Consider the following 6,000-nt stretch of genomic DNA (forward strand, 5'->3'; position numbering starts at 1 on the left):
AGCTATGAAGGACCTGACTTATTGATGCTCCAAGGCTTTGATTATACACACATAAGCACACACTTGATGGGATTTGGCACTTTTGGAGAAAGTAAGGTCTACCTGGATGTAACCCAGTGAAAACCCCTAGGGAAGCAGTGGTTAGAGAGCGAGGAAATATTCTCAGAAGTATTAAAGTAAATCAATCAGACAATAATTTTATAAAGAATTAAGAGAATGTTGAAATGCAGTTTAATACAACAATTTCAAAAACTCTCAAAACACTCGAAATGCCAAAATCAACGTTTCACTCAACAATGAATGTGTGTTAGATTCTAACAGTGATTTTCAATACCAACAAGCCCCGTTTTAACTTTAACAATAGGTACAGGAATAAGAAAAAATAAGAAATATGTATTATTGATAAACATAAGGCCAATGGCAAACCATTAAACTTTGGTGACTGGTTTTCATTTAGAAATAGGCTCATATTTTAACAAGAGATTATCTTAAAGGAGAACATTTATATAACCATTGCACAGCACATATGTATGAGTCGAGATAAAATGGAGAAAATGTGCAGCAGTGCTCATTAGATAAATCTTAATCTCTCCTCTCTGGATCAGAGTTATTTACAATTTTTAGGAAGCCTAAAGAATTCTTTACCTTTGTCGCGGACACTGTTATCCAGCCAAAAGCAGCACACGTAACCTTGATGAATACCGAAAGACAGTACTGTACAGTACACGAATACCTAGACCAGTGCACCAAGATGGCACACTTTGCTTCCTGTCTGGGGTGCGGTGTGAAGTAATTGCAACCCACAACTATAGTGCTATTCGAGGGGATAAAAATGGAAATTAAGCTGATTTTACTTTGCTGTCTCTATTTCACACACCTCTGGGACCCGGGTTCGAGTCTCCACCTGGGTTACGTGTGTGGAGTTTGCATGTTCTCCCCATGTCATCGTGGGGTTTTCTCTGGGTACTCCGGTTTCCCCCCACAGTCCAAAAACATGCTGAGGCTAATTGGAGTTGCTAAATTGTCCATAGGTGCGCATGTGTGAGTGAATGGTGTGTGAGTGTGCCCTGCGATGGGCTGGCCCCCCATCCTGGGTTGTTCCCTGCCTCATGCCCATTGCTTCTGGGATAGGCTCCGGACCCCCCGCGACCCAATAGGATAAGCGGTTTGGAAAATGGATGGATGGATGGATAGACAAAAACAAGAACAGTTTATGAATATATAATAAATTTATATAGCCTCAGGTCCTCAGGTTATGAATGAGATCGATTTCCTAAGTGTCTTTGAGTCGAATTCATAGGTAAGTCAGAAAAATAATAACACAATACAGAATAATGATAATAATTATAGTCATAGTAAAAGTAACTACATACTGTAAAGTACTATATTGTACCTCGAGCTGACAAACCGATGAAGCCATGTGATGTTTTCATGAGTGTCACAAAGTAATGCATGCGTTCATTATTGCAAACCATTGTATTTAACAAAAAATTTTATGGCTGGCTTTAAGCCGGTATATTCGCAAATACAAGTTGTACATAAGTCGGATGTCTGAACCCATGGACTGCCTTGTACCCCCCCCCCCCCCCCCATTTGTTCAGCATGATTCTGAGCCATCTCCACAATGACAGTACCGTTATCATTGCATATATCTACAGTGTATTTGCATTTGTGTTGTTTGTATACTGCACTGTTGTCCCACTTTTCCTATATTGCTATAAAGTCATTATAAAACAGGACTTTTTAGAAGCACCAGACAGCTGCTTTCTCTTCCACAACCTTTTGCTTTATGCCAGCTTGTAGACCCAGCATGAGCTAAATAATCTTCATCCATGCGTCCCGACCCTCTACAGAAGCTCCAAGTCGCCTAGAAACCCCCAAGTACGAGATCAAGGGTCTTCTTGTTGCTCGAATATATTGTGTATATATTGTGGTGTCGGGCGGACCGATGCATCGCGGAATCAGAAAGAGACATGGAGACTCGTTTGCCGGGAAGAACATGCTCTTTATTAGCAGTCCTGAAAAGGACTACAACAGGCACCAAACCAAACATAATAGGGAAACACAGGGAGGTCAGTCACTGAACGGTAAAAGTCACACATGGTAGGTAATTTATGCAATGCTACAGACACACCAGGATTGGACAGGGTTTATGCAGGAGACGGGCAAACACACGTGCAAAAACTGGAAATGTAACTGTTAACAATAACAACACAACAAGGGATAATTACAACTGCATGCGAAAAATGCTGGGACATGCACCCGGCTGCCGCCAACCCTTCTTCTGCGCCTTAAGGGGACCCAGCACAGCTTCCAGGGGGTCCATACCCAGCGACTCCCACAGCCAGGCTCCCTTCTCCAGCGACAGGCAGTGCAAGGGGCTGCTGGAGACTTCTGGCGGTGCAGCATCCTCCTGGCCCTGGCCCTTCTTCCTACCCCACTTAGGGCCCGGGTGTTGTGGGGCAGGCAGGTGCTCCTGGGCTAGCTAGGCCTCCAGTGCACAGCACGACTCCAATCAGCCACACAGCGCAAGCTCTACTTCTTGCAGCCCACGGTGTTCCTCAAGGACCTCCAAGATGCAACACGTCTCCTCCTGGCCAAGCAGCACCGTTTCATGGCCCCGTACTACCGCATCCGCTGCCTTGACCAGGCACCCCTGGCGGTCTCCCAGCTAGCCAACTCACCGCGGAGCTGCTCCAGCTCCTGCCGCTCCTGCTCTACGGACTCCATCAGCCACTCCCAGTCTTGGTGGTCACGTTCCCACTGCTAGTCAAGCTTGCGGTACTGTTCAGAGAGCTGGGCCTCCCAGCTGCAGCACACTCCTTCTCGCTCCAACAGAGCAGCCTCCGCCCATTACCTCTGCCGGTTGTGCTCACAGACAGGGCAGCGGCAAGCCCGCTGCCCTGCTCACCCACAGCACCAGCAGACAAGCTTCTTGTCCCCCGTGGGGTGCCAGCACTTCTCTGCTAGCCTGAGGTCCACCAAGCTGGAGCAAACTTGCTGGATGATGGTGATCAGCATTCAGTCCAACCGCACCAATGAGATCACTTCCTGGATCCCACTTCTGACACCAACGTGGCGTCAAGCGGACCATGGAATTGCAGGAGCAGAAAGAGAGATGGAGACTTGTTTGCCAGGGAGAACATGCTCTTTATTAGCAGTCCTGAAAAAGACTACATCAGGCACCCAACGAGCACCGAACCAAATATTATAGGGAAACACAGGAAAGTCAGACACTGAATGGTAAGAGTCACACACGGTAGGTAATTTATGCAATGCTACAGACACACCAGGATTGGACAGGGTTTATGCAAGACACGGGCAAACACATGAGCTACAATAGGAAATGTAACCATTAACAATAACAACACAACATGGGCTAATTACAACTGCACAGAGGGCATGCTGGGACATGCGCCCCGCCGGTGTTACAATATATTGGAGTTCTCATATGCTTCATGAGAATGTGGGAGTAGTCAGATAAGAAAATGTGTCACTCCACAAAGACACACAAGGCCCCTTAGATGTGTTTTACTTTGCTGTGGCTGCATAGGTATGTATTGAAATGTTTTCTTTTGAATTTGACAGCCACTAATTGAACTTTATAAATTATTTTCAGGTGCTGAGCAACTTCTCGTTGTTGGCTGTTCTTCAGCAGTTGATAACTGAAGGTCAGCATTTTTCGCCCATATACCAAAGGGTTGTTCTTTTGCATACCTTAATTTCAATGTTGATGTAGACCTTGTGGTTAAATAAAAGACATTATTACATGATCTCTTATTATGGTTATGTAAAAGGCATAGGAAATTGTGCATTTATGAAACAGGTTTTTCAGTAATATCATTAAATCTTGAAAAACAAAACAACAAACAAATAAATAAATAAACTGAGGAGATGCACCCATAGAGCTTCATGAGCACTCAAGCCTCTAGATGCTAATATTTTGACTCAAATCTACAAGGAAGCAGTTTTAGCCAGGTGAGACCGTCTGGCTTGAACCATCTGCAAGTAATGGCAGGTAAGCTTTGCTCTTGACCTCCTGTTAATCTTTTGGTATGGTCGGCGAGCGGCCGGATGGTGTGCTTGTTCTGCCATTTGCATTTGCATTGGCTCATCTCCCTGACCACGGGCAATTATCCCAGCACTCTCTATACCTTACCAATGAGTTTAATTAGTGCATTTTTGTTGATTAACACATGGACAATCTGTGTTCCGTTCCTGGAGGCACCATGCCTGGCAAGGGCAGACAGGATTCTGGGACAGTGTGCACCTTCTTGAAGCACAGTGTGTTTTGAATGGTTCTTGCATTAAGGTTTCACATCGGCACATGGTTGGCCAAGCCGTCCTCAGTGCCACATCATATTTTCAAAAGAAGCTCATTCCATTTTCTCCTGTCTACCAATGTTAAATGACTAGATTAGATGTATGGCTACCGAAACTCAATGATTAACTTTGATCATGTGAGCCAGAGTAAAAGATAACCTTTTCAGAACTATCCAGACTATTAAATTACATGGAAACAAAGGAACATTTAAAACAACAAAACTTCTAATATAAAGTATATATATAGAGAGATATCGCTGAAGGTTGACTCTGCTCCCATGAAAGGACAAGCAAACAGCTCAGAAGGTGGGGCTTCATTGCAAGACAGGATAAAAGAACATAGTTTAAAAAAATACTAAAGAAAGGAAGAGGTGAAAGAGAGGGATGCACTGAAGAGTTTAAAACTTTAAAATTGTTTATTGGCCAGACGGGAACCCAAGTGTTTGCATGTCAAGGAACATGCCATCTGAGATAAAAATCAGAATGCGGGTTGCCAATCAGGTTGATTCAGCCGTATTTGACAAATTAGCATTTTCATCTTGCACAAACCACCCCATGCCATCTGGTCCTCCTACAGATTCCCGACTGAGATCCTGCTAATTAACTGGCTGACTCTGTGATGGTAAGAGAGGAGCAACATGCTAATTTAAGAAAGCAGTTAAGCCAGATTCTGGCTGGTTTTCAACCACTAAAATCAATTGAAAGACATAAAATGTACGATTAACATCTTGGCCATAATCTAAATGACCTATGGACGTGTGTAGCTATTGCACGCTTCCAGCATATCTGTTGATGATGTTAGACAATTTTAGTATATCTATTCATTTCTATGCGAGATCTTGAATATAGAAATTGTTTTTCATTAGACTGGGCATCATATCTCAATAGTTTACCTCCAGTTTAGGATGTACAGGTGGACCACAAATCTGTCGACTAGTTAGACATTGATCTCCCCGACCTCAATAAGGTCATATCAAGGGAAATGGTAAAATGCCATGAAAAGCTGTCAGGTGGAGTTTTGCTTGGGTTGTATCTGGTTTTATAAAGTTTTGTCTTCTTAACTAATAAGATTGGTAGAAAACTTCTCTCCCCAAAATCAGTAAAAAAAAATCAATTTAGAACCATTGTCAAAGGGTGAAATCATTTATTTATAAATGTTTATAAATTATTTAACTTCAGCTTCAGTGTGAAAACTTCATTTTTGCCAACGTGCTCTGTCTGAGGTTCTCTGTTCAGTTCCTTTTATCCAGCAGATCAGCGTTGTAAATGTCTGAAGAGCTATTATGGATCCTGAGGTACAGAGTTTTTCCTGTGATTCCTATTTAATGAACCACCCCCACCTCAGAATCACCAGTCCTACTCTTACAGCTATGAGGGAGCAGTAATTCTCTGTCCACCTGGTAATGAGAGACAGTGTTGGCTCTACTGCCCAAGGTGGTTCAGCTGGAAAAATCCAGCTCTATATCTTGTGTTTATTCTGTGCTGCAAATCTTGTGTACATCCTTGATCTCACACCATGTTTTTATTGCAGCTGACAATAAGTGTGCCGCTCTGTGTGATCTCCTACAAACACACCCAAAGCTACAACCATATTAACCTGCAGCTGCAAGCTGGATTCAGGACCGGTTTCTGTAGCAGGAAGCTGAACACCGAAGGAATGCCACTATCCGAGACTGC

This window comes from Brienomyrus brachyistius, chromosome 10 (assembly GCF_023856365.1).
Source record: "Brienomyrus brachyistius isolate T26 chromosome 10, BBRACH_0.4, whole genome shotgun sequence".
Classification (NCBI taxonomy): domain Eukaryota; kingdom Metazoa; phylum Chordata; class Actinopteri; order Osteoglossiformes; family Mormyridae; genus Brienomyrus; species Brienomyrus brachyistius.